The sequence below is a fragment of the Tamandua tetradactyla genome, chromosome 4, assembly GCF_023851605.1.
Source record: "Tamandua tetradactyla isolate mTamTet1 chromosome 4, mTamTet1.pri, whole genome shotgun sequence".
NCBI lineage: Eukaryota > Metazoa > Chordata > Mammalia > Pilosa > Myrmecophagidae > Tamandua > Tamandua tetradactyla.
In genome coordinates this window covers 173,616,195-173,642,904 of record NC_135330.1, presented here as the reverse complement: position 1 = coordinate 173,642,904, position 26,710 = coordinate 173,616,195, and the positions used below count along the sequence as shown (strand labels likewise).

Here is a 26,710-nt window from a genome sequence, read left to right as displayed (position 1 = left end):
CAAACTAATACAGACTTCCAGAGTTATCAATGAAGCTGATAAAGTTAGGACGAAGGCAAATCAGAAAACAAGTGCTTTAGTTTGCTAAAGCTGCCAGGATGCAACAAAACAGAGATGGATTGGCTCTTAATAAGAGAATTTATTTAGTTACCAACTTATAGTTCTTCAGAGGAAAGGCAGCTTGCTTTCATCTGAGTTTTTCTGTCAATGGGAAGGCACACAGCAACAACTGCTGGCCTTCTCTCTTGGCTTCTGGGATCCAAAGGCTTTCCCTGGGACAATTCCTTTCTGCATCTCCAAACTTCTGGGCTGAGCTGCAAGAGCTGAGATGAAGTGTGCTGAGCTGCTGAGCTCTCTCCTGATCTCTCTCTTTTAAGACTCCAGCTAATTAAATTAAATGGCACACACTGTGAAAGGCACTCTCCTTAAGACTGCAGATGTAATCAGCTATAGATGAATTTTACATGCTGATTATTTAAGTCCACAGCAGCAGAACAACAGAGCATCAGCACCTGGGAAAGTTGACACTTGAACCTGACTATCACAACAAGGTAAAGGATGATATGGTCTATAATTTAAAACTTTAACTTCTGCATGATACTAAAGGGAGAGATGTTTATTTGGTGCACAACTTATATTTTTGGTAGCACACTATCTAATTTAACTTGCATGTCAGTTTATTCAAACACCATAATTATATGGAATCTTGAATAGGGAGTGAGATCTTGTTGGTCCGTACAGGTTAGTGTAATGCCCCGGCACATCCGAGAGTAATTTGGGCAGAGGATAAAAAAGTGTTTGCAAAATTCCCTTGGGCAACTGGGGTGAAAGGAGGAAATATTGAACTTCCCCACCTGGGGAATTCCTAACATTCTCACAAGCATGGGTGACAACCAATTTAATAGGATGAGCCCTCGATCTTGGGGCTCAGCCCTAGGAAACTTATTTCCGGGAAAGAGAAGCCAAGCCTACTTATAATTATGCCTAAAATCACCTCCAGAGAACCTGTTTTGTTGCTCAGATGTGGCCTCTCTGTCTATAAGCCAATTGAGCAGGTAAACTCACTGCCCCCCCCCTATAATGAGCCATGACTTCCAGGGGTATAAATCTCTCTGTCAACATGGGACATGACTCCTGGGGATGCTGGGACCCAGCATCATGGGATTGAGAAAGCCTTCTTGATAAAAGAATTGAAGAGACAAATGAGACAAAAATAAAGTTTCAGTGGTTGAGAGATTTAAAATAGAACCTAGAAGTTATTCTGAAGGTTATTCTGGTGCATTATTTAGACATCCCTTTTTAATTTTAAGTGTATTACAACAGTTAGAAGGAAATACCTGAAGCTGTTGGCCTCTATTCCAGTAGCCTTGCTTCTTGAAGATGATTGTATAAACTATACAACTTCTACAATGTGACCGTGTGATTGTGAAAACTTTGAACCTGACACTCCCTTTATCCAGGGTATGTATAGATGAGTAAAAATACAAGGAAAAAATAAATAAATAATAGGAGAGGTCCAAGGTAAAAGAAAGTTGAGCAGATTGCAATACTAGGGGTCAATAAGAGGAAGGGATAAGGTGTATGGAATTCATGTTTTTTTTTTTCCTTTTTTAATTTCTTTAGCTGGAATAAATGCAAATGTTCTAAAAAATGATTGTCATGGTGAATCACAACTATGTGATGATATTGTGAACCACTGTATACTTTGCATGGACTGTATGGTGTGTCAAGATATCTCAGTAATATTTCAAAAGTGAGTTAACTGCAACCTTACTGAACTTTTCCTCCCGTCTTTGAAAATCTTGGATATTCTCTCTGGATATAACTCTGTCATTAGATAGTATATTAACCTACTTTCCTAAGATAATTTCATGCATCAAATCCTTCAAGAAACCTAGTCAGCACCATTGTGACATATTTGTGCTACAGAGGGTAGTGTACCTAATGTAGTGCTATCCCCCAAAGAACAAACTAACTGCAAAGAGTACATAGAAAAATAATAACAATATTTCCAAAGAGCAAATTAGACCAAAAAGAACAAGAATATATGTCTGCTTAAATTCAGGAGAATAATTTTCCAATTTCATATTATCATTGACTACCCCTCAGTGACTTTTTAAACAAAAATAAACATAAATCTTTTATGATTTTATTTTGTAATTGCTTCATCCAAATCGTACAGCTTAAACGTTTTTGATAGGGACTCAGGAGCAGCTGGGAGGAAGTTCAAATGCAGGTCAGCATGTAGCCTAACGGAGCTAAGATTTCTGCATCTTTAAAAGGACTAACCTAGAAGGGCGTTAAAAGCAACGTGTTGTAATGTGAAATGGCAGCTCTGAGTCTTGTACACAAACAATGTGCAGAAACATGGACAGGGTGTTGCCTTACAGATATGATGTATTCTGAAAGCCCTGACAACAATTTGCAAACAGAAGACATGAAAAGTTCAAATCTCTCATCCCCCACCCTCAAATCCTCAGATGAGTTAAATGGGTAGTAAAATGCACTTGTATTGCACTCAGTTGATGCTATAAAATTTATATGGTTTATAAAAAGCTACTTAATATGATAGCTTCTCAGATAATGACTAGGGTAGAGAGGATGATACAGAGCACAAGAAAGAGAGATATAGAATAAAGGAATAATTAGGGATTGTGAAATGTCAAGAAACTGGAAGAAGAAATTACTCATTCTAGTGCATCCTGCCATGTCACTTCATTTGTACATATTTTTTTCAATTGTTAATTTATATCATATTGCATTAAAGTCATTATTAAGGAACAAAATCACTCCTTCTGTCCCCAGTTGTATATTTCTTCTGCTCTGTGTGTTTGAATGTTGCATATAGGTCTATTGTCATCTCACTCTATTTCCATAAACACCTCAGCTAACAAAAAGGACATAAACAGAAATAATAATTTATTTTTTATATATTTGTATAATAGATAGTTTTCAAAATTAAAATGCTGGTTTAAAAATATATATGTAGGGCGGGCCATGGTGCCTCAGCAGGCAGTGCTCTTGTCTGTCATGCCAGAGACCTGGGTTCAATTCCTGATGCCTTCCCTCCCCTCACATACACACATAAAATAATAATAATAATAATAATTATATATATATATATATATATATATATAGTGTTAAAGGAACAGGGTTACCATTTACGTATGCAATTATTGTTCAATGAAATTTCAAGTCTATCTTGGTGAATCCTGCTATGCAATGGAAAAAGTAAAAGGAGAGGTATTAGATTGTATGGAGTTACCATTACATAATACAATACCAAAAAAGAAAATTGCAAAGAAAGGCCATATTTACCTGAGACTTTATTTTTAAAGACTTTTGCCCCTATTAGTCTTTACAAAGACATTGATAACTACAATGGAAATGTCTCCCAAAGTAGTTTAAAGAAAGAAAAGCATAGGTATTGCTTATGGAGTCCTTTCTTGTGTCAACCTTCATAGTATTCAAAAGCTTACTGATTTAATAAAGATCCAAGCACTAATGTGATTGGGTTGGATGGCTTTTGGTTTTCTAAATTGTTGTATATAAGGAGAGAATTTAGACTACATAGAGTGCAGTCTAAGCATAGAGTGTCCATCAAAATTTCTCTACTGATCATTCCTTCTCTCAATGTAAACAGTTCTAGGTGAATCCAAGTGTTGGAGACATAAAGAGATCCTTGTTCTTTAAATAGAAGATGTGCAAGCATCGAGTTCAGACATGGACTATTAGGTCTCTAGTCTCTCTTATACTTCCCTTTCACTGTTTTAAATCACCCAGTGATTATTTGGTTGAAATAATAATAAAGTGATTATTATAGACTGCAAGTATTTCATAGAAATCTATTTCTAAAAGACTGGGACAAAATAAGCACTTTCTATTCAGAGGCTTCAGGCAATTTCAAGAAAGATAAGCTTACCTTTGGCAGTACTAAATTTCACATTAAAAATAATCTTAAAATTTGACCACTCTAGAGTGAGTGAGATATATATGGAGTTTTGTTTACATAAATTTACATAATAATGTACATACTCTAATATTGTTGTCAATAGTTTTGTTATACCAAAATAGCTGTAATTAAAAAAAATAAACATATAAATTGAATGTAATGACAACTCTATAGATAGTAAAACTGAAGCTATGGGTAATTTCTGTACTAGGAGATTTTTCCCTTTTCTTTTTCTTTCATAAATATAAACATTCAAGATATTTGCACATATATAGGCACATGCAAAGAGAAAACACACTTGCATATCTGTGTTGCAATTTTGTTTAGATATATTGACTGTAATTACTTTAGGTGTAAAAAAAACAATAAATAGTAGTTCATTTGTAGATAAAGATTCCAGGAAAAAAAAGCATTGCTCTCTTTTGAAAGAATAAATTTGGGATTTTAGATCAAATTTATAAATTCCTTTTATTAAACATAAAGCAAGTCAGTCATCGATAAAAAAATGGCATATCAGGAGTATGAATCCAAATTCATGTAATTGTAAACTTTAAAAATTCAGCGTGAAATGAGGTATAAAGTATTTTAGTCCCCAATTGCCAAATAGACTATCATGACCAAAAAACACAAAAGATTTTTATTTAAAAACTGGGAATTTTAAACCTTTTAGTCTTAAGAGGCCTTAGTCAACGTCTTCAGTCAGTTTAGATACAGCCTTTTTTCTTCTAGCATTGAGGTTCCACTTTTTGTAGGATACTAAGAGTACCAAACTGCATACATCATTTTTGATTGATCACTGGGAGAGAGAAGGGAAGAAATCTTGTTTCTAACACTCAGAAATGTACCGTGCGCAAAGTGACTTCTATGAAGAAAAATAAATCACCTCTATTCAGAATCAGTGTAGACTAAGTCATCAACAGATTGGACTGTTTCTTATTAAACTTTTATTGGGATAATACTTACTGCTGATTCTATGTAGCCAGTAACAATACTCGAACATTTTTGAAAGAAGCTGATGTAGAATATTGAATAGGCTGTTTGAACTTGCATGTGTTATAGCATTTAAGAAATTAGTATTAACGATAATTTAATAAATCACAACTAAGTATGTTTCGAGTGATTTCAGGAAGCATTGTCTTAGACAGTATGGTTCACTAATCCAAATGATTCAAAACTTTTTACCTTCATTATATTAAATGTGTTTTTTATCCTTTTATAATTGAAGTTTTCATCCCAAAGACTGCTGGTAAATGTAAAGTAAGTTAGTCATTATATGACAATTTTATCCCATTCTTATGAGCAGAGAACAACTATGTCTAAACAGAATTCCTATTAATCATCCTTACTGAAATAAATCAGAATTTACTAATGTTTGGCTTGTTTTTTCCTCCTACATATTAGATTTGTAATAGAATCTCTTAGTTGTTAAATAGGCCTGCATTTGACTCCACCTAAAAGTTTCTTTAAACTTACTCGAGCTTGAATTATAAATATATTTTGTATGTGAGAACTTTCCTTAATCCTTTCATTTTGAGCGATTTGGTTGAATATCAGTTTTTGCTTCCCAAAAGTCAGATTGCTTTTGAGATGCATTATATGTGAAGCTAAAAGAATGTTTCCTTTCCCAAACTTCATCACCATTTCTAGAAGGGAGCCAATATTGACCAAAAATAATACAATAATTTAATTACATATTTACAAGTAATAATTTTATATTTTGTTGTTTTTTTAAAAAATAGCTCATGAGACTAATCACTGAGGGATCTATATCTCAGCAACAGGACCCTTCTAATTTTGGAGGTTCCAAGCATGTACAATTTAAAAGGGTAGAAAGGAAATCAATGAAAGGAACTAGTGTGAAGTGTTAATTACAGCAGTGTTTGAAACTGTGATGACACTGGAAAAACATTTCTGTTTTTCCAGATGGTTAAGACAATACTAATGCTGAGATGTCATATTTACCTTTGGGAGGCATGTATATGCATATACAAGTATGCATATTTCATATTTAACAGTTGTGCAAAAGGCAAAATAATAAAAAGTTGAGCCTGAATTAAACACACCGATAAGGACTTCTGAGGGACTTTACACTGGCAGTCCACACCCACTCTGGTCTCCCTTGGGTAAATGAAGGGCCAAAAATCCTCTTGTAAACTTCCCTAAAAGTTGGCATTCCGAAGGTTATCACAGACAGTCTTGCCAAAGCCCCCTGTAGCACTGTAGAGATGACATTCCTGCCATATTATCATGGAGGAGCTGAGAATATTCTGGGTTAAGACCCACCTAGCAGGTTTCCAAAAAGGCTGGTTGAGTGTAATATGATTGATTCTAAGAGAAAAAACAAAAACAGTGTTTTCTCAGAAAGCCGAGAATAAGAGGGCAGAGCAGTAAGATCAAGAACTGGAGATTTCCATGAAAGGATACCATTGGAAAGGGGTCTCTCCATAGACATCTTCTCCCTGCAGTATGGGAAAATTCTTCTTAGCATACAAATAAAATCTTTCTTTTCTTCTTCTTCATAAATACTCCTACTTTCTAAAGTAAAATCTGATGTACTCATATAGTTTTGTGGGATGGCACTGCAGAGAATAAAGGAGGAAGAGGAGACAGAAGGACCCCCTGCCCCCTCCTAGAGCCCATGATTAGGAAGCAACAAACCTCTCTAAAGCCTGTGTCTGGCACCCCTGGGTGGTAGTGTGCAGGATAAGAAGAGATGGTCATGGGGAAGCAGGGAGAAGTATCAGACATAGACAAGAAACTACTAGTTGGGCAGCTTGTAAGCTATGAAACAAGTCCTTTATTTTTCAACATATTGTGGGAAGTGCTCCTTAAGAAAAACAGAAACATCAATTTTTGGTGTGTAGGTGTGAATGATGGAGCCCCTGATAACGGTGCTATATTAAAATGTAAATAGTTCTTGCTTGCTGTCAAACACATTTTTTTTTATTGTGGTAGCATTTTGAGGCTAAAGGTTTAAGCTTCCACCACAGCACCAACTACATATTTGAAATTTAAATTTCATGAAATGAGATATGCTTTCATCATGCCTTTCATTAAACAGAAATTCACAAACTTCCTCAGAGATGAATGAACTGGCTTACCCTCATGCTGGTACGTGTGGGCCCCCTGTGGGTTGAGGGGAGCTGGGCCATAGCTACCAGGCTCTGAAAGCCCTAATACCTGCTGGAACCTGGATCTTCTGAAGGTGGGCTACGGAGATGGCTTTTGACTTCCTGGCTTCCCAGTGGAAACAAAGAAAATAATTTGCTCTATTAAATAATGGCTTGTCTTGGAAATAATCCAGCCTGGGGAATGCTTTAACTTTTTTTTTTTTTTCAAGTACATGGTCCAGGAATTGAACCTGGGTCTCCCACATGGAAGACGAGCATTCCACCACTGAACCACCTTTACACTCTGCTTTAACCTTTGCAAGCATTCTACAGACATCAGCAGTGAAAGAGGGTCCTGTGTGCATGGGCAATTCAGGAATTAAAAGAACTACTCTTAACACACACCTATTTAGCTGTGAAGCATGTGAATTATTCCAAAAGGAAATATCTTAGAGATATAACCATACCTCTCAAACTAAAATGTTGCTATATGATCATCTATATAAAGAATTAAACAGCTACCTAGCTGTAACTACATTGTTTTAGGATATATTTATGTCAGAAAAGGAAAAATTTATACCTGATTTTCACGATCCTTTTATTCATATTGATTTTTATAATTTAGAAACAGAGCAAAACATTCTTAGTCACAAAAGCAGAATAAACCTCGCTGTCTTATTGTATCAGAGAGCTTCTAAGTAGCAGAGAATTTTGATTTAGATTCAGGCATTAAAATTAAATCACACATCTCAAGGAAAAATGATAAGTAATAATGAAAGTCACACACATGGGATATGAAAGTGCTATTGAATAATGAAGAAAACTACAGTTGCAATGTGTGGGGCCACTATGATTTAATGAAGAACGCTTTTGAAAACAAATTTCTCCTTCACTGCTGCTATCGATTGCTGGCATATTAGCAAACAAATTACTGGAAGAGATGAATATCATAAATTAGAAAGGGATTATTTCTCCTCAATTCAAGTAGCTTCACTCTATGGATATGTTGTGGAGGCTGTAGGGCCATGCCTTGAGGTAAGATTGCAGGGCAGAGCGGGTTCATTTTGCATGAAGAGGTCACAAATGCTCCTACTCTGTAACAGTTACACAGTGACATTACCCACCTCGTAGTGAGAAAGTGTGTGATTCTGGCATTTCACTCATTACCTGTGCTTCTTGGCTCACTTCCTTTAACACAACCCAAGGCATTGACTGAAGTCAAAACTCTTTTGTATCAAATCTAAGCTACTTTGGAAGCTCTGAAATTTGGTCTTCCTCTTTTCTTTCAAATCAACATTTTTATCTTGTTCAGTCCATTTTAAGATTTTCTGATTAAAGCATTTATTAATGACAGTTTAACCAGGTTACAGAGCTTTATAGAATTTTTTAAAAGATACATTTTCTCTTATTTGTGATAAAGATCACTATAGTAAATATTTTGCATTAATAAATTTAAGAGATGAGGAATGGAATCCAATGAACTTACGGAAAGGGCTTTATCTATCCATCCAAGTTTTTGTGAATGATTTTTATGACACTTATGTTTTGGGAAAATACTTAGCATGTTTCCATAGCTTTGATTTGAGGTACAAAAGAATGCCTTTTTCACTTAACTCTCATAAACCACAGGCGTTCGTACTTCATAGTGGGAAGAAAAGTGGCAATCCAGCTATTATCAAATCCCTTTCTGACTTATGCTATATAATTCTGCATTGATTTCACTTTAATATTCGACTTCTAAGGATTTTAAAGTATTTAGCACATAACTTGAATGTTTAACAAATAATCGTTGTGAGATTTGTTGAAAGGGAATTAACTATTTCCCTTCACACTTGTAAGAAGAAAGGAAGGAAGGAAAGAGGGAAACAGAATGGATAAGAAAGGAAAGAACAAAAAAGAATCACAGTAATCTCTAAATATTGTGACTCCGTCTTCTACACAAGCTTTGGGTTTGCCAGAAATACTGATCTCAGCTTTCAAAGTGAGTTTTAAAAGAATGAAGTACAGAATCCCAGGACCTTACTGGCCTGTGTTTCTGCTTGTGAAAGCAGCAGAGTTCCTGTTGTGTACCTTCTATCACAAGTTCTTATCTCTTTTAAGAAAAATTTCTACTAATGCAAAGGTTTTCTTAATTTTTTTTCCTAACCAGCAGCATAAATTGAGGTCTCCAGACCATCAAATCTCAGACCCTGGACTCTGTGGACCTGATTCTTCTTTCTGAACCCTTTACCTGTCACCTCTTTTTTTTCTAAATACAGTAAGTGACAGAAACATCACCCTAGCTTTCTGATTATATGAGTCACTCTGTAATATTTTGAAACAAAGAGAAAAAGATAGACATCTTAGTTACTGGACTTATACCTATGGGGAATGGGGGTATCTGTTCCCCTCCCTAATGCTTGAAGGGTCAGCTAGGAGCCAAACTTGAGAGCAGGGAAGGTTTTCTGAGTAAATGAAGAGGGTCATTTGCAATTGTGAGCATGAGTGGCAGTATAGTGGTGGCAGTGATGATTATCACAGGGACAGTACTGCTATCAATTTTAATCAGGCAGAGAGGAGATGAGGAGTGGAAAAAGTAGAGGCAGGAAGTGGGGAGAAGCCTGGACTTGATATGCAATCTCTCCAATTGAAGGACTTTTAAGCCCTTTCACTGTGACCAATAAAATATACATATTGTGTCATGAACTGAGAATATGCATACATACATAACACTTAAATGGTTCTAAAACAAAATATTTAAACTATGTGTAATGCAGTTACATATTTTCTATACTATTATTTTTCATTTCCTATAGTGGGCTGTGGCTTGAGGTATTGATTTTATAATCTATCAAGGGGTTTCAACTCAGTTTGAACACATTTTTTCACTATGTAATCTCCTATAGCTCAAGAAAATTCACAGAGTTGAGAAATGTTTTGTATGAATGCAATCCTAATGGAATGTGATATTTGTAGCTGGGGTAATTTGGAATCAGAGGAGGGAAACACAGACATGTACATACATACATACATACACACGCATACTCACACACACACATTTCAGCTGCAAAAACTTGGTCAAATGACCGTAAGACCTGGGGTAAGAGTTTGGACTTCATTAAGCAGGGAGTTAAGTGAGGTCTCTGTCAATTCCACTTAGCTATCTCGGGGATGATAGCTCCAACTTCCATCTGCATTATTCCAATATGTCGTTACCTAAAAAGCTGATCATTTTGTCCAAAGTCAGATCCTTTACTTCTCTTATCATTCACTCATTGAAACATTTGCTTTTTTAGACATGTATTTAATAATTGCCTACTATCTGCTAGACACGGATCCAGGTCATGTGGACTCAATGAAGAAACAAAGTAAACTACCTATTTCTATATAAGTCATATCTCTATTTGGAAGACAGAAAACAAGTATCAGTAAGTAATTTCAGAAGGTGAACAAAGGTACTGAGAAACAACAAAAAAAGGCACTGTGATACTTATTGGGAGATGGAGGGTGGTTTAGCAGGGATGGTCATGAAAAGCCTCTCTGAAAAAGAGACATTTGAGTTGACACCAGAATGATGAGAGGGAGGGGAGCCAGCCTTACAAAGCACTTGGATGGGTACTGCTGCTGCTGCTGCTGGAAGTGGGAATAGCAAAACCCTCAACACAGGAAGGACCTTGGCATATTTTAGGAAAATGAAGTCAGAGCAGATAAGGTATTGGGGGGCCATGATGCAAAATAGTATTCTGGATGCAAGTAGAAGAAACAGCTGCAGAGTCCTTGAAGACTGTGGCAAGAAGTTTGGAATTCATAAGTGCAAAGGGAAGCCACTGGAGGGCCTTGAGGTAGGGCCATCTTAAATTTGTTTTTAAAAAAGATCAATTTTATTGCAGTGAATAGAATGAATTGTAGGGAGGCAAAGCTAAAAGCAGGAAGATCAATTCAGAGAATGTTGCTGTAGCCTGCAATATCAAATATTGTGACAGCTTGTACAAGATATTAACAATGGAGATGGACTGAGAGAGTGGATGTACGGGTAGAGACATTAGTACATGCTGAGTGATTAGATGTATAGAATAAAGGAAAGAAAAGTATCCTACATTTGGTGGTGCCATTTCCTGAGAAGATAAAGACCGGGGGTGGGGGGGGGGTGGGGAGTTTTGCTCTGTTATCAACAATTCTGTTAAAAGAAAATTTTGCCTTGCCTTTAGTCACAAGTGCCTTGGTGGATGAGAACCACAATATCACTCTAGTTGCATAATTCCTTCCTAAGCAAAAGTAGGCTGAAAACAAAGTAAATTTCTCTCTATCATATCTATTTAGTGCTTTTCTGTACTCCTCCATATCTCTGTTAATAGAAAAAGTATTATTGTACAGAAGTCATACTTAAGACTACTGTTTCAAAATGGAGATAGATTTTATTTTCTACTTCATATGAAATAGCTATTCATACTAATTATTTTATTTCAAGTTTGGCATTTTTACTGTGCTGCATTTTTTTTTGTAAGTGTTGGCAGTCTGACTCCCAGACCTTTTTCAAGGAAAAATGATATTTTTGAACCAAGCACATATTTTCTTCATTCTTTTTTCTTTCTTCTCCTGAGACTAAATAATTTCAATTGTGTTCACTTCCCAGTCACTGATTCTTTCTTAAGCCAGCTTCAATTTGCTCTTGGATTCCTCAAAGGATTATTATTTTTTTAATTTCTGTTACTTTGATTGTCAGTTCTGTCTGGTTCCCTTTAGGAATTTCTTTATCTTTATTAATATTTTTTTTTGTTGTTCATCAATCATTTTCCTAATATCCCTTGGGACTTTATCCATATTTTCAGTTATTCTTTGAGCATATTTAGAAACTTTTTGTTGTTGTTGCTAAGTTTCTGTCTGGTATGTCCAAGTTCTGTTTTTCTTTGTTAATGGTTTTTAATTATTTACCCTGCTCCTTTTCGTGAGCCATCATTTCCTGTTTCTTTGTACATTGTATGATCTTTTGTTGCAACCTGGACATTTTGATATTTTAAGGTGTCCTCTCTGAAAATTCAACATTGAGGCATCTGTCCTTAGTTTTGCATCCAGGTAGTATTGTGACAGAGATTTCTTTGAATGCTAGGGGCTAAGAACAACAAAAACAAAAGTTATAATAATAATAAAATAAAGCAAAGAAAAAGAAACTAGCTTTGTCAGTCTTTACAGACTGGCCTGTTTGAGTGTTCTTTTGCGCTTAGCCATTTAATACAGCTAGAGAATAGTCTGAGGCAGAAGTGCAGGTCCTCCACTGTCTCCTCTGTATGCATCTTGTCCTGGTCACTCCATATGGCCTTAGAAAATCCCCCTTACACAGATCTTAATGCCCCCTGTTCCTAGGAAACACTGTTTCCTCATGGTCGAAGCCCTGAACTGTATGCCCCAAAGCAAGCACACTTTTGCCCCAGGCAGCTGTGATCTAACTGATCTTCCATAGCCTTCCTGTGAGAGGTCTGTGAGCTGCCGTCTACATGCAAGCTGCCTTCTGCAATGGTGAGTCCATTACAAGTGTCCTGCTTCAGACTTTCAGGAAAAGAGACTGGGCCAGACACACAGGCTCCATGTACAGGCACAAGGATTGCTCCCCCTCAGGAGCTGGGACCAGGGACTCACTCTGGAAGCATGAGTGTCTCCAGGATGAGCCAGGGAGGGCATGGGAGATGGGCAATCCAGGGCACAACAGATCTACCACGTTAGAATTGATTTTTTCTTAATTTTGTGCTTCCTCTGTTATTGCAACCCTTTAACTTTTTTTCTGGAACTTTAAAAAATAATTCTACCACCTAATGTTTGTTGCCTAAAGATTTTGTGTGAGGATGGAGCACTGGAATGGCTCACGCTGCCATCCTGTTGACCTTACTTTTGAAACTTAAAAATCTTTACTTTACCCTTTTAATTCCCAGTTTTTGTACCCTGCCTTAAATATTGTCAATGAATAACTTATGTTAGTAAATTGAATATTTTAAACTCCTATTAAATAAGTTACAAAATGCTTGAGATTTTTTTGGGTGATTTAAGAGCAACTGGGAAGATTTGACAGACTCCAAAGATTCTACTTTGGACTTGGTATTTAAACCACATCTGTAATATAAATGCTCATAGTACTAATAATATATAAGAATTCCACTGTGTGCGTGTAAAATGAAGAATTGAGTAAAAGAGTCTCAATTCTTCACCTCAACTAGTTGTATAATTTAGTGAGCCTGAGTTACAAGTGAATTCCCAGTTGTCACAAGAATAAAATTCAGAGAAGAAAAACCTCTACCTTACAGGTTTGGAATGGAAATTAAATAAGAACATGTGTGAAAAGGCTTTGAAACTATGAAACACTCTATAAATTTAAGTGTTTTGGGGATTGAAGAGCAGTGATATTCAATGGTGACTGAACTTATCAGAAAGATTTTCATAGATCAATGTAGCCTTGTAAATTTGAATAAACATGAAAGGATCCTCCAATATTTAAATTTCGGCTTCTTCCTCAAAGTGTAGAATGAAAGACCAATGAGAAAATATCACAAAATATTATTTGTGGTTCACACTTGCTATTCTTAAATGGTATCAATGGACAAGTTTAAAACATGCCTAGTGATTTTACACAGAATAAATTAGAGAAAGTCAAGAACGACTACTCAATCAGCATGTGATTCTTTCATACTTGCTCCCATAAATGTCTATTTTCTTTTTTATTTATTGATGCTTTTACATATAAACCCAAATAAAAATAATACAACACTATTTTTTTTAACTTTTTTATTGTATAATGTAACATATATACAAAGCAAAGAAAGAAAAAAGCAGTAGCTTTCAAAGCACCCTTCAACAAGTAGTTATAGGACAGATCCCAGGGTTTGTCATGGGCCACTATACCATCGCCTCAGATTTTTCCCTCTAGCTGCTCCAGAACATTGGAGGCTAGAAAGAATATATATATATACTACTTATCATCACCTTTTTTCTTTTTCTTGAAAAATGTCATATATACTAAAAAACAATAAGTTTCAAAGCACAGCAAAACAATTAGTTGTAGAACAGATTTCAGTTTGGATGGGTTACAATTCCACGATTTTGGGTTTTTAACTCTTAGGTGCTCTAAGATACTAGAGACTAAAGGATACAATGATTCAGCAATCATACTTGTTTGTTAAGGCTTAACTTCTCTATATAATTCCATCATCATCTTTGTTGTTTCTATCCCACTCTGTAGGGGCATTTGGGCTATTGCCATTTAACTTTTTCATGTTGAAAGGGCTGTCCCTAATATGCAGTAGGGAAGTGGAACTAGCTGATGTTCTGGAAAGGCTGGCCCTTCTAGGTTTCAGGACTTATCTGGTCCAGGGACCCATCTGGAGGTTGAAGGTTTCTGCAGAGTTTCCATATTGCATGCAACACTGTATTCTAAATAAACTGTTTCTATACCAGTTTTTATAATACTTCTAAAAAAACAAGACAAATAATTCTAAGGGAAAAAATCCACAAAATCTGACATTTTTAAAAAGCCGGGAGACTACTGGTATAAAGCAGCTTATTTCAAACGTATTTATTTTTACCAATAAAGATGCCATAGTTTTTTAATTCAAATGTTTCTGCTTTAATATTATAATCAAATGTGAAATTTCTTTTGGTAAAATTGAAACCCATTCTTTAAATGTAAGCTTTGGGGAAACCTGGTACTAAAAAAGAAAAATGTGTGTGTGTGTGTGTGTGTGTGCGTGATTGAGCATTTTGTTTCAAATTGAAGGGGATGTCCTGGAACCTGTCTGCAGGTCATTTCTCCCCACCTAGTGATCTAACTGGGGTACTCTACAAGCACAATGTCAAGACTACGGATGTATTGGGTGGGCCATGCTGGCTCAGCGGCAGAGTTCTCACCTGTCATGCTGGAGACCCGGGCTCGATTCCCAGTGCCTGCCCATGCGAAAAAAAAAAAAGCAAAAAACTGCTACAGATATAGCTTTGCAAAACTAATTTGAAACTTCTGGTCCTTGGTTTTAAGTCAGGAAATAAAATGTCTTATGTCATTATGTGAAATTTTTATCTTTAAAAGTACTTGTCAAAAATTAACCATTCTTTCTATACTTATTAGAAGTATTATCTATTTGTTAGAAGTAATACAATTTGATAGCATTCTGTGTAATTTATCTCAGGCAAAGTTTATGAATTTGAAAATAGTAGTATCCTGATTAAATAACCCAGCCTGAATCAACTTCCCCTATATTAAAAAAAAGTCAAGATATTGTCATTAGTAAAACATATTAAAATTCATTTTCTCAGTAAATGGCACCAATTCTATATACCTGTTTTGGGTATTTCTTGCTTTTTTATGATCAAGTAAACATGCCTAAGAGTTCACAAAGCATTTCCATTAAAAATGAGCCTTACAAAATACATAAACCATGAAACTATTGTAACAGTGCCACAATTTGCTAAAACATAAAGTCCAATAAAAATACTCTTGGCTTAGATAAAGCCTGTGAACATGCTATAATGTGAAGATAACAAGCTGAATTGAAATTTATTAATCATAGTAAAATAACCCATTAAAATTAAATTGCATTTGTGTTCAGAAGAAGCACTCAGAATGTCATAAGACAAATCACAGTACTATTTTTAGCTCTGTCTTGAGTTGTAACCTGAGCTATGACATTACATTTAGTTCTCTGTTAGCCTTCATTTCTTTTTCTGTAATTGGCCTATGTGTGTACAGAAGCTTCGCAATGTCCTCTCAGTGGACCCTTTTCATGTCCCCAAATGGTTTACCACTGTCAATGTTAACAATGAATAATTGATACCCAAGGAATCTGCTGACAAAAATTTTATCCTGTCCAGTTGGGAGAGAAATAAAGCCAGTGACAGGAGTACTGTGAACTACTTTCACACTTCCTTGAGATCTAGACAGAAGGGAATAAGGAGGCTTTTTTAAAGCAATAGCAGTGGTGGCCAAAAGTGGGCAGGTGGGTGCCATTTACTGAATGGCTTAAAATGATAGGACTCAGCGGCGCTCACGCCCCGCCAGCCAGCCCGCCCTCCTCTCCCTCTTTGTCCCCCGGCCGGGCGCGGCGCTCACACCCCGCCAGCCAGCCCGCCCTCCTCTCCCTCTTCCCCCTTCTGCTCCGGTGGCGCTCCATCCCCATCTTATCCTTCCGTTTCTCCTCCTGCTCCGGCGGCTCTCCAACCACCACCGTGCCCTCTTCCGCCATCACCAGCTCCTCCACCACTGGCCTCGACAGCCTTGCCACCCTCACCTTTCCTCCTCCAGAACAGCTACAGGGGGAGTGGAGACGATACAGAGCAGCTCCCAGAGCCACGACGGAGATCAAAGGGACAGCATACCCCATCCTGGAACAACTGACTGTCTGGGAGAACCAGCTCCAGTGAGATCGCCGAGGGGCGCCGGCTTTCCCAGGTGGAACGGCAAGCGGCCGGAGTCCCTCCCTTCCTCCTTCCCAGGCCAGCTGGCAGAATAGGGCAGGCGGTCCCCTCGGGCCACGGCGGCTGGCGCCCCCACCACGCGAGGTCCCCCAGACCAACTGAGAGAGTTGGGTCGGAAATCCCCAGACCGCGGAGAATGGTGACTGGGGGGTCCCTTCCAAACACGTGACTCCCTAGTCCAGCTGGGAACAGTGCACTCTCCCGGGCTGCGGCAGCTGGCACCCTCCCACCACGCTTGGCGCCCCGGGCCGACTAGGAAATTCGGTCGGGCGCTCTCCCGGGCTGTGGCAGCCGGTGACCCTCCCTGTGTTCGGACCCCCGGGCTGGCTGGCACTCTTCCAAGCCGCTTCGGCTGCCAAACCTCCCCCACGGGGAGAGTTTTCCAAAGTTAAAGACCCACAGCAACTTTTACTGGTGAAACCCGTAGACAAACATGTGCCACGAGCGCCACCTACTGGGCAGGATAAGAAAAACAGAACACAGAGATTTCACAGAAAAATCTTTCAACCCGTGGGGTCCAACACCCAGGGAAATCTGGCCAAATGCCCAGACGCCAACAGAAGATAACGGATCACGCTCAGAAAACTGAAAATATGGCCCAGTCAAAGGAACAAACCAATAGTTCAAATGAGATACAGGAGCTGAAACAACTAATGCTGAATATACGAACAGAAATGGAAAACCTCTTCAAAAACGAAATCGATAAATTGAGGGAGGACATGAAGAAGACATGGGCTGAACAAAAAGAAGAAATAGAAAAACTGAAAAAACAAATCACAGAGCTTATGGAAGTGAAGGATAAAGTAGAAAAGATGGAAAAACAATGGATAGCTACAATGCTATATTTAAAGAGACAGAAGATAGAATTAGTGATTTGGAGGATGGAACATCTGAATTTCAAAAAGAAACAGAAACTATCCAGAAAAGAATGGAAAAATTTGAACAGGGTATCAGGGAACTCAAGGGCAATATGAACCGCACAAATATACGTGTTGTGGGTATCCCAGAAGGAGAAGAGAAGGGAAAAGGAGGAGAAAAACTAATGGAAGAAATTTTCACTGAAAATTTCCCAACTCTTATGAAAGACCTAAAATTACAGATCCAAGAGGTGCAGCACACCCCAAAAAGATTAGACCCAAATAGGCGTTCTCCAAGACACTTACTAGTTAGAATGTCAGAGGTCAAAGAGAAAGAGAGGATCTTGAAAGCAGCAAGAGAGAAGCAATCTATCACATACAAGGGAAACCCAATAAGACTATGTGTAGATTTCTCAGCAGAAACCATGGAAGCTAGAAGACAGTGGGATGATATATTTAAGTTACTAAAAGAGAAAAATTGCCAACCAAGACTCCTATATCCAGCAAAATTGTCCTTCAAAAATGAGGGAGAAATTAAAACATTCTCAGACAAAAAGTCACTGAGAGAATTTGTGACCAAGAGACCAGCTCTGCAAGAAATACTAAAGGGAGTACTGGAGTCAGAAATGAAAAGACAGAAGAGAGAGGTATGGAGAAGAGTGTAGAAAGAAGGAAAGTCAGATATGATATATATAATACAAAAGGCAAAATGTTAGAGGAAAATATTATCCAAACAGTAATAACTCTAAATGTTAATGGACTGAATTCCCCAATCAAAAGACATAGACTGGCAGAATGGATTAAAAAACAGGATCCTTCTATATCCTGTCTACAGGAAACACATCTTAGACCCAAAGATAAACATAGGTTGAAAGTGAAAGGCTGGGAAAAGATATTTCATGCAAATAACAACCAGAAAAGAGCAGGAGTGGCTATACTAATATCCAACAAGTTAGACTTCAAATGTAAAACAGTTAAAAGAGACAAAGAAGGACACTATCTACTAATAAAAGGAACAATTAAACAAGAAGACATAACAATCATAAATATTTACACACCGAACCAGAATGCCCCAAAATATGTGAGGAATTCACTGCAAACACTGAAAAGGGAAATAGACTCATATACCATAATAGTTGGAGACTTCAATTCACCACTCTCATCAATGGACAGAACATCTAGACAGAGGATCAATAAAGAAATAGAGAATCTGAATATTACTATAAATGAGCTAGACTTAACAGACATTTATAGGACATTACATCCCACAACAGCAGGATACACCTTTTTTTCAAGTGCTCATGGATCATTCTCAAAGATAGAACATATGCTGGGATACAAAGCAAGTCTTAAAAAGTTTTAAAAGATTGAAATCATACACAACACTTTCTCGGATCATAAAGGAATGAAGTTGGAAATCAATAATAGGCGGAGTGCCAGAAAATTCACAAATATGTGGAGGCTCAACAACACACTCTTAAACAAGTGGGTCAAAGAAGAAATTGTAAGAGAAATTAGAAAATACCTAGAGGTGAATGAAAATGAAAACACAACATATCAAAACTTATGGGACGCAGCAAAGGCAGTGCTAAGAGGGAAATTTATTGCCCTAAATGCCTTTATCAAAAAAGAAGAAAAGGCAAAAATGCAGGAATTAACTGTCCACTTGGAAGAACTGGAGAAAGAACAGCAAACGAATCCCAAAGCAAGCAAAAGGAAAGAAATAACAAAGATTAGAGCAGAAATAAATGAAACTGAAAACATGAAAACAATAGAGAAAATCAATAAGACCAGAAGTTGGTTCTATGAGAAAATCAATAAGATTGATAGGCTCTTAGCAAGACTGACAAAAAGAAGAAGAGAGAGGATGCAAATAAATAAGATCAGAAATGGAAGAGGAGACATAACTACTGACCTCACAGAAATAAAGGAGGTAATAACAGGATACTATAAACAACTTTACGCTAATAAAACAACAATTTAGAGGAAATGGACGCATTCCTGGAAAGACATGAACAGCCAACTTTGACTCAAGAAGAAATAGATGACCTCAACAAACCAATCACAAGTAAAGAAATTGAATTAGTCATTCAAAAGCTTCCTAAAAAGAAAAGTCCAGGACCAGACGGCTTCACATGTGAATTCTACCAAACATTCCAGAAAGAATTAGTACCAACTCTCCTCAAACTCTTCAAAAAAATCGAAGTGGAGGGAAAACTACCTAATTCATTTTATGAAGCCAACATCACCCTCATACCAAAACCAGGCAAAGATATCACAAAAAAAGAAAACTACAGGCCAATCTCTTTAATGAATATAGATGCAAAAATCCTCAATAAAATTCTAGCAAATCGTATCCAACAACACATTAAAAGAATTATACATCAAGACCAAGTAGGATTCATCCCAGGTATGCAAGGATGGTTCAACATAAGAAAATCAATTAATGTAATACACCATATCAACAAATCAAAGCAGAAAAATCACATGATCTTCTCAATTGATGCAGAGAAGGCATTTGACAAGATTCAACATCCTTTCCTGTTGAAAACACTTCAAAAGATAGGAATAGAAGGGAACTTCCTTAAAATGATAGAGGGAATATATGAAAAACCCACAGCTAATATCATCCTCAATGAGGAAAAATTGAAAACTTTCCCCCTAAGATCAGGAATGAGACAAGGATGTCCACTATCACCACCATTATTTAACATTGTGTTGGAGGTACTAGCCAGAGCAATTAGACAAGAAAAAGAAATACAAGGCATCAAAATTGGAAAGGAAGAAATAAAACTATCACTGTTTGCAGACGATATGATACTATACGTCGAAAACCCGGAAAAATCCACAACAAAACTACTAGATCTAATAAATGAGTACAACAAAGTAGCAGGTTACAAGATCAACATTCAAAAATCGGTAGCATTTCTATACACTAGTAATGAACAAGCTGAGGGGGAAATCAAGAAACGAATCCCATTTACAATCGCAACTAAAAGAATAAAATACCTAGGAATAAATTTAACTAAAGAGACAAAAGACCTATACAAAGAAAACTACAAAAAACTGTTAAAAGAAATCACAGAAGACTTAAATAGATGGAAGGGCATACCGTGTTCATGGATTGGAAGACTAAATATAGTTAAGATGTCAATCCTACCTAAATTGATCTAGAAATTCAATGCAATACCAATCAAAATCCCAACAACTTATTTTTCAGAATTAGAAAAACCAATAAGCAAATTTATCTGGAAGGGCAGGGTGCCCCGAATTGCAAAAACATCTTGAGGAAAAAAACAAAGCTGGAGGTCTCGCGCTGCCAGACTTTAAGGCATATTATGAAGCCACAGTGGTCAAAACAGCATGGTATTGGCATAAAGATAGATATATCGACCAATGGAATCAAATAGAGTGCTAAGATATAGACCCTCTCATCTATGGACATTTGATCTTTGATAAGGCAGTCAAGCCAACTCACCTGGGACAGAACAGTCTCTTCAATAAATGGTGCCTAGAGAACTGGATATCCATATGCAAAAGAATGAAAGAAGACCCATATCTCACACCCTATACAAAAGTTAATTCAAAATGGATCAAAGATCTAAACATTAGGTCTAAGACCATAAAACAGTTAGAGGAAAATGTAGGGAGATATCTTACAAAACTTACAATTGGAGGCAGTTTTATGAACCTTAAACCTAAAGCAAGAACACTGAAGAAGGAAATAAATAAATGGGAGCTCCTCAAAATTAAACACTTTTGTGCATCAAAGAACTTCATCAAGAAAGTAGAAAGACAGCCTACACAATGGGAGATAATATTTGGAAATGACCTATCAGATAAAGGTCTAATATCCAGAATTTATAATGAGTTCGTTCAACTCAACAACAAAAAGACAGCCAACCCAATTACAAAATGGGAAAAAGACTTGAATAGACACCTCTCAGAGGAGGAAATACAAATGGCCAAAAGGCACATGAAGAGATGCTCAATGTCCCTGGCCATTAGAAAAATGCAAATCAAAACCACAATGAGATATCATCTCACACCCACCAGAATGGCCATTATCAACAAAACAGAAAATGACAAGTGCTGGAGAGGATGCGGAGAAAGAGGCACACTTATCCACTGTTGGTGGGAATGTCAAATGGTGCAACCACTGTGGAAGGCAGTTTGGCGGTTCCTCAAAAAGCTGAATATAGAATTGCCATACGACCCAGCAATACCATTCCTGGGTATCTACTCAAAGGACTTAAGGGCAAAGACGCAAACGGACATTTGCACACCAATGTTTATAGCAGCGTTATTTACAATTGCAAAGAGATGGAAACAGCCAAAATGTCCATCAACAGAAGAATGGCTAAACAAACTGTGCTATATACATACGATGGAATATTATGCAGCTTTAAGACAGGATAAACTTATGAAGCATGTAATAACATGGATGGACCTAGAGAACATTATGCTGAGTGAGTCTAGCCAAAAACAAAACGACAAATACTGTATGGTCCCACTGATGTGAATGGATATTTGAGAATAAACTTGGAATATGTCATTGGTAACAGAGTCCAGCAGGAGGTAGAAACAGGGTAAGATAATGGGTAATTGGAGCTGAAGGGATACAGACTGTGCAACAGGACTAGATACAAAAACTCAAAAATGGACAGCACAATAATACCTAATTGTAAAGTAATCATGTTAAAACACTGAAGGAAGCTGCATCTGAGCTATAGGTTTTGTTTGTTTGTTTTTGTTTGTTTGTTTGTTTTTGGTTTTTTGTTTTTGTTTTGTTTTGTTTTTTTTACTATTATTATTACTTTTATTTCTTTTCTCTATATTAACATTCTATATCTTTGTCTGGTGTGTCGCTAGTTCTTCTAAACCGATGCAATTGTACTAAGAAACGATGATCATGCATCTATGTGATGATGTTAAGAATTACTGATTGCATATGTAGAATGGTATGATTTCTAAATGTTGGGTTAATTTCTTTTTTTTCCCGTTAATTAATAAAAAAAAATTTTTTAAATAAAAAATAAAAAAATAAATCATGCGCTTACTGAGCCTTAAGTGTTTTGTGCCTAGAGCCCAGCATTAGGGAACTGCTGATATATAGGAAAAGCTATAGGACATAAACCCCTCTCATGATTTAAGATATGTCAGAAGATGTAGTTACCTTCAAAAGAAATAAAGCCTGGTATCACCAATATTTGCTGAAAAAAAAAAAAGTGATAGGACTCAGAGTCAAGGTGGTTTGAACCCAGCTTTGATGTTGAGGCATGGCCTTCACAAAACAGTTTCTACATTCCCAACACCAGAGGCCTGGGAGAGGGGCAAAAGGAGTGGATGTGCTTTGTTTTTGCTTTGTTTTGTTTCTCCTTGCTCTCAAGGGTCTGTGAGACTGAAGTTCAATGATCTCCACACAATCCTACAATAGTGTTCCTACCTCTCACAGCTTACTCATTTGTTTGTATACTCATAACACAATCAAGTCCAAACATCCCATTTGGTTTGCTAATCTATTGATACAGCCTCCAGATTAAAATATATCTAATACTGTCTGCGTAACATCCTGATGTTGTCTATGCTCTATTTTCCAAATTTTGCATATATTTTGACCTCCATTTCTGAGGACTGACCATCTCAGTTTTCCTAAGACTGGGAAATATTCAGTGATGTGGGACCTCTAATGCTAAAATCGGGAAAGTCACAGGCAAAATGATATAAGTTGGTCACCATAAATTTTTTTCTCTCAATATTTTCTTTAAGTGTAGATGGCTAAAAATGTCCTTCTTTCTTAATTTTATGACTTCAGTGACAATAAAAGGAGACTATTTTTGAAGAAGAAACTCAGGTGAATTTAGTTGTAAATTATGAGATATGAAGAACAAGTGGATTTACTACAAATTTGAGTCTCATTCTTGGAGGGACACTCAAGGGGAAAATTGGCATTTATCTGTAATTGTCAATTTATGGATTAATTATCATTTTCACAATGGTGAAAATTCTTGCCACATTAAAATGTAAATTAAACATACTTAAAGAACTCACTCAGTATCCGTTAGGGAACACTCACTAATACAACTCAGACCTTTAAAACAAAACTGGAACCATATAATTTGAAAAGCTTATTGGCAAAACTAAATATATTCACATCAATAACCCAAATTTTTATTTGTGCATTGATTAGTGGTTAAACAAGGCCATTTAACAGCTCATTCAGAAGTTGGGTATGCGGACTGTCAGCTCTTTCAGAAAACCATTTATTTTCCCCCATATTTCTTTCAGAAAACCATTTATGATCCTCCAACTTTTGGAACAAAGTTCCAAAAATGTCAACATTTTTCCTGGCCAAAGATGTCAACAAATTTTCTGGCCAGAAATGTCAAGAAAATTAAAATTTGAATCACTTTCAAAGTTACGATTTAATTAAAATAATTTTCATAAAGTTCTCTTGAATGTGCTCATTTACTTTCTTTTTTGAAATAATGGTTCACTGCTCTCTCGATTGGTGTGTGTTTTATGACAAAAAAAGGATTTTCTTTAAAATCATATTTTTCTTCTTGCTTTTCCTGTTGCTCACATGCATTCTATCTATAATTTTTTTTCCAAAGTAGTTATTGCAGTTGGCAGCTTCACTTCTTCCCACTGCTAGCCACCCGGTCCTTGATACCACCACCCTTTATTAATTGTAACAATCTCCTAACTATCCTGCCCATATCTACTTTTATGCCAGAGACTCCATTCTCCATACAGATTCTCCAAACATCTTTGTAAATGAGAAGTCAGATTATCATTGCTTAATTTAGCGCCCTTGAATAGTTTCCCATAGCCTAGGATAAAGCCCAAACTTTATCCAAGGCTTTTTGTGACCTGGCTGGCCCCTTACCTCCTCTGCTCATCTGCTACCATTTCCCACGTCCACTCCCTGGCATGTCCATCTCTCAGCGGCACAGGCTTTCTCTCCCAGCCCTTCTGGAACAGACCTGTTCACTCTTTGTGGCTCATGCACTTGTTCTTTCTCTGACTTTCTGAGTAACAGTTTCTGCCTCTCCCTTCTAATCTTAATTCAAATACCTCTGCATAGAAGAGTTCTCCGTTAACACCAGGAAGAAGCTCCACCAAATCCATACCTGATTACTTACCACTCTGTGTTGTTTACAGTCATTTTCAGAATGACTGTAAAAAAACCTTTTTTTTAAAATTTTTTCCCTCTCTTTCTTTACTAAATAGCTTTAAAAGCAGGTATCTTATTGCCATTTTATTATTATAGCCCTCATATCTAAATGAAGGAAAAAGTGGGTGCTTAATATATATTTATTGAAAAAAAAAGCACTATTGATTTTAACTACTTGGCATTTCAAGCTTAAAATGTCATTTCTTCATTTGGAGTTTAGATGTTTAATATTTTAAGAAAAGTAAAAATGTATTTTTTTTCTTGCTCTAAACTTCCTTTTCAATTAATTTAAAGTCTAGGCTTAAAAGTTAAATGTATTTCTTCACACCTTAATCAAGCTATATGGTTTACAAAATGCCTGAAAAAAAAATTAAATGAATAAAATGACCAACAAGGCAACTTTTACTGTTCTTAGTGTTCAAAGAGTTTAGAAATATATAGCAGCTGTCCTACTTACAAGATCTAAACTTCCTTACATGAGTATATTATATATAGAACCTCATATGTAAAATATAAAATGTACTTGAAGCAAATCATTGCCTGGAATAGATATCTATAAAGCTGTATGCTTATTATTATTTTTTTCTTTTTTTCATGGGCAGGCTCTGGGATTGAACCCAGTCGCTGGCATGGCAGGTGAGAATTCTGCCACTGAGCCACCATTGCACCACCATGTATGCTTAATTTTTAATATATGGTAAGTCTGTGGTAAGTTTTTGCTTGCTCATTTTCATAAATTGTTTGCTTAATTGTTTTAATTTGTTTAAAAGTAAAGGGGATTTTCTTGTCATTTGCATGTCTGATATCAGGAGGGAAAAAATGATGGCAAATTGAAATAGGATTCTTGGCTTAAAGAAGTAAAACAAAGATTAAAATTCTGTGACAGAATGAAATGTGACCCCCACCAAACAGCATACCAAAAAGAAAAAAATTCCTTTGATAATGTAGGACTAGCAATTATAGTGTCAGGATATAGGTTCATGGTGAATCATTTCCCAAATGAAAACAGCTGATGTTAAAAGAAATAAAAGCAATATTGTTTCCATTTCTTTTAAGTTACACTTCAATTAGAAGCACGCAGAGGAAAGAATGAGGTGTGAAGAAGAGAGGTATTTGTTGGGACCCTGTGGTGTTACTTGAAATACACCGGCCTGTTCATTGCTTCCACTGCATTTTCATTCCCTGCTTACATTTTCTGCTTGAGGATATATTCGGAGTGATTAAGAGACATACCCAAGCTTACATGGCTGATAATGAAAGAGGACGGTGTGAATTCAGATCTCTGTCTGTAGGATGTATTGCCTTAGGAATCAAATTCTGTGCCTGCTCTACCCCATCATAAGTACTGTCTAGTCCCTCCTACCCTGTGGTGTAAATTCAGGGATTCACTCCCTGGAGCTGTCATAAACCACGGCAACAATGAAAACCTAGAAGATCAGAAATAAGCTTAGATCTGGTAGAGTCTTTAAGAAGGAAGATATAAAATTACAATGCAAAGCAGAAACACTGTTTGACTTGAAAAATAATTTTTAAATTATTTAGCTAAAATATTTAGCTAGATGTTACCTATACAGCTACAGTAAGGCTCACCTCTTCCATGTTCCCCTCGTTCCTTCTCTACTTCCTTCCTCCCCCCGTTCTTTCCTATAATTAGGTATGTTTTAAACTGTAAACTGTAAAACTCACCATTAAAATGCAATACAACTCAAAATAGGAAAAAAAGGGAAAATTCCAGAGACAACACTTTCAACTACTTTTCAGTCCCTTTCTATTTCTCCACAGGCGTGTGTGTTAATTTGCAAGCTGCCGAAATGTGATATACCAGAACTGGAACAGCCTTTAAGAAGGAAATTTAATGAGTTACAAGTTTACAGTTTTAAGGAAGTGAAAGTGTCCAAACTAAGACACCAACAAGAGGTTATCTTCACTCAAGAAAGGCTGATGGGTCAGGAACACTTCTCTTAGCTGGGAAGTCACATGGCTGGCATCTGCTGGTCCCTTGATCCTGGGCTCTGTAGCTTTCAGTCTCTGTTCCTGTGGGGGATCCTCACTTGGCTTCTCCAGGACTAGTTTTCATGTCTTGGCTTCCCTTGGCTCTCTCCCGGTTCTGGCTTGCCTAACTCTCATGGCAATGACTACTGGGCTCCAAACATCACCAAACGTTCTTGTCTCTGTTCTCCATGAG

General features: G+C 36.8%; 1 long non-coding RNA gene across 1 annotated transcript in view; it reads right to left on the bottom strand.

Moving 5' to 3' along the window:
- Positions 1–4,608: 4,608 nt before the first annotated feature.
- Positions 4,609–26,710, bottom strand: part of LOC143679533 (uncharacterized) — a 62,390-nt gene continuing 40,288 nt past the window's right edge. Inside the window, exons 2-3 of the long non-coding RNA XR_013173816.1 lie at positions 7,054–7,189; positions 4,609–4,748 (exon numbers count right to left, since the gene is read on the bottom strand). This is a non-coding gene — a long non-coding RNA (uncharacterized LOC143679533). The remainder of the gene's footprint in view (positions 4,749–7,053; positions 7,190–26,710) is intronic.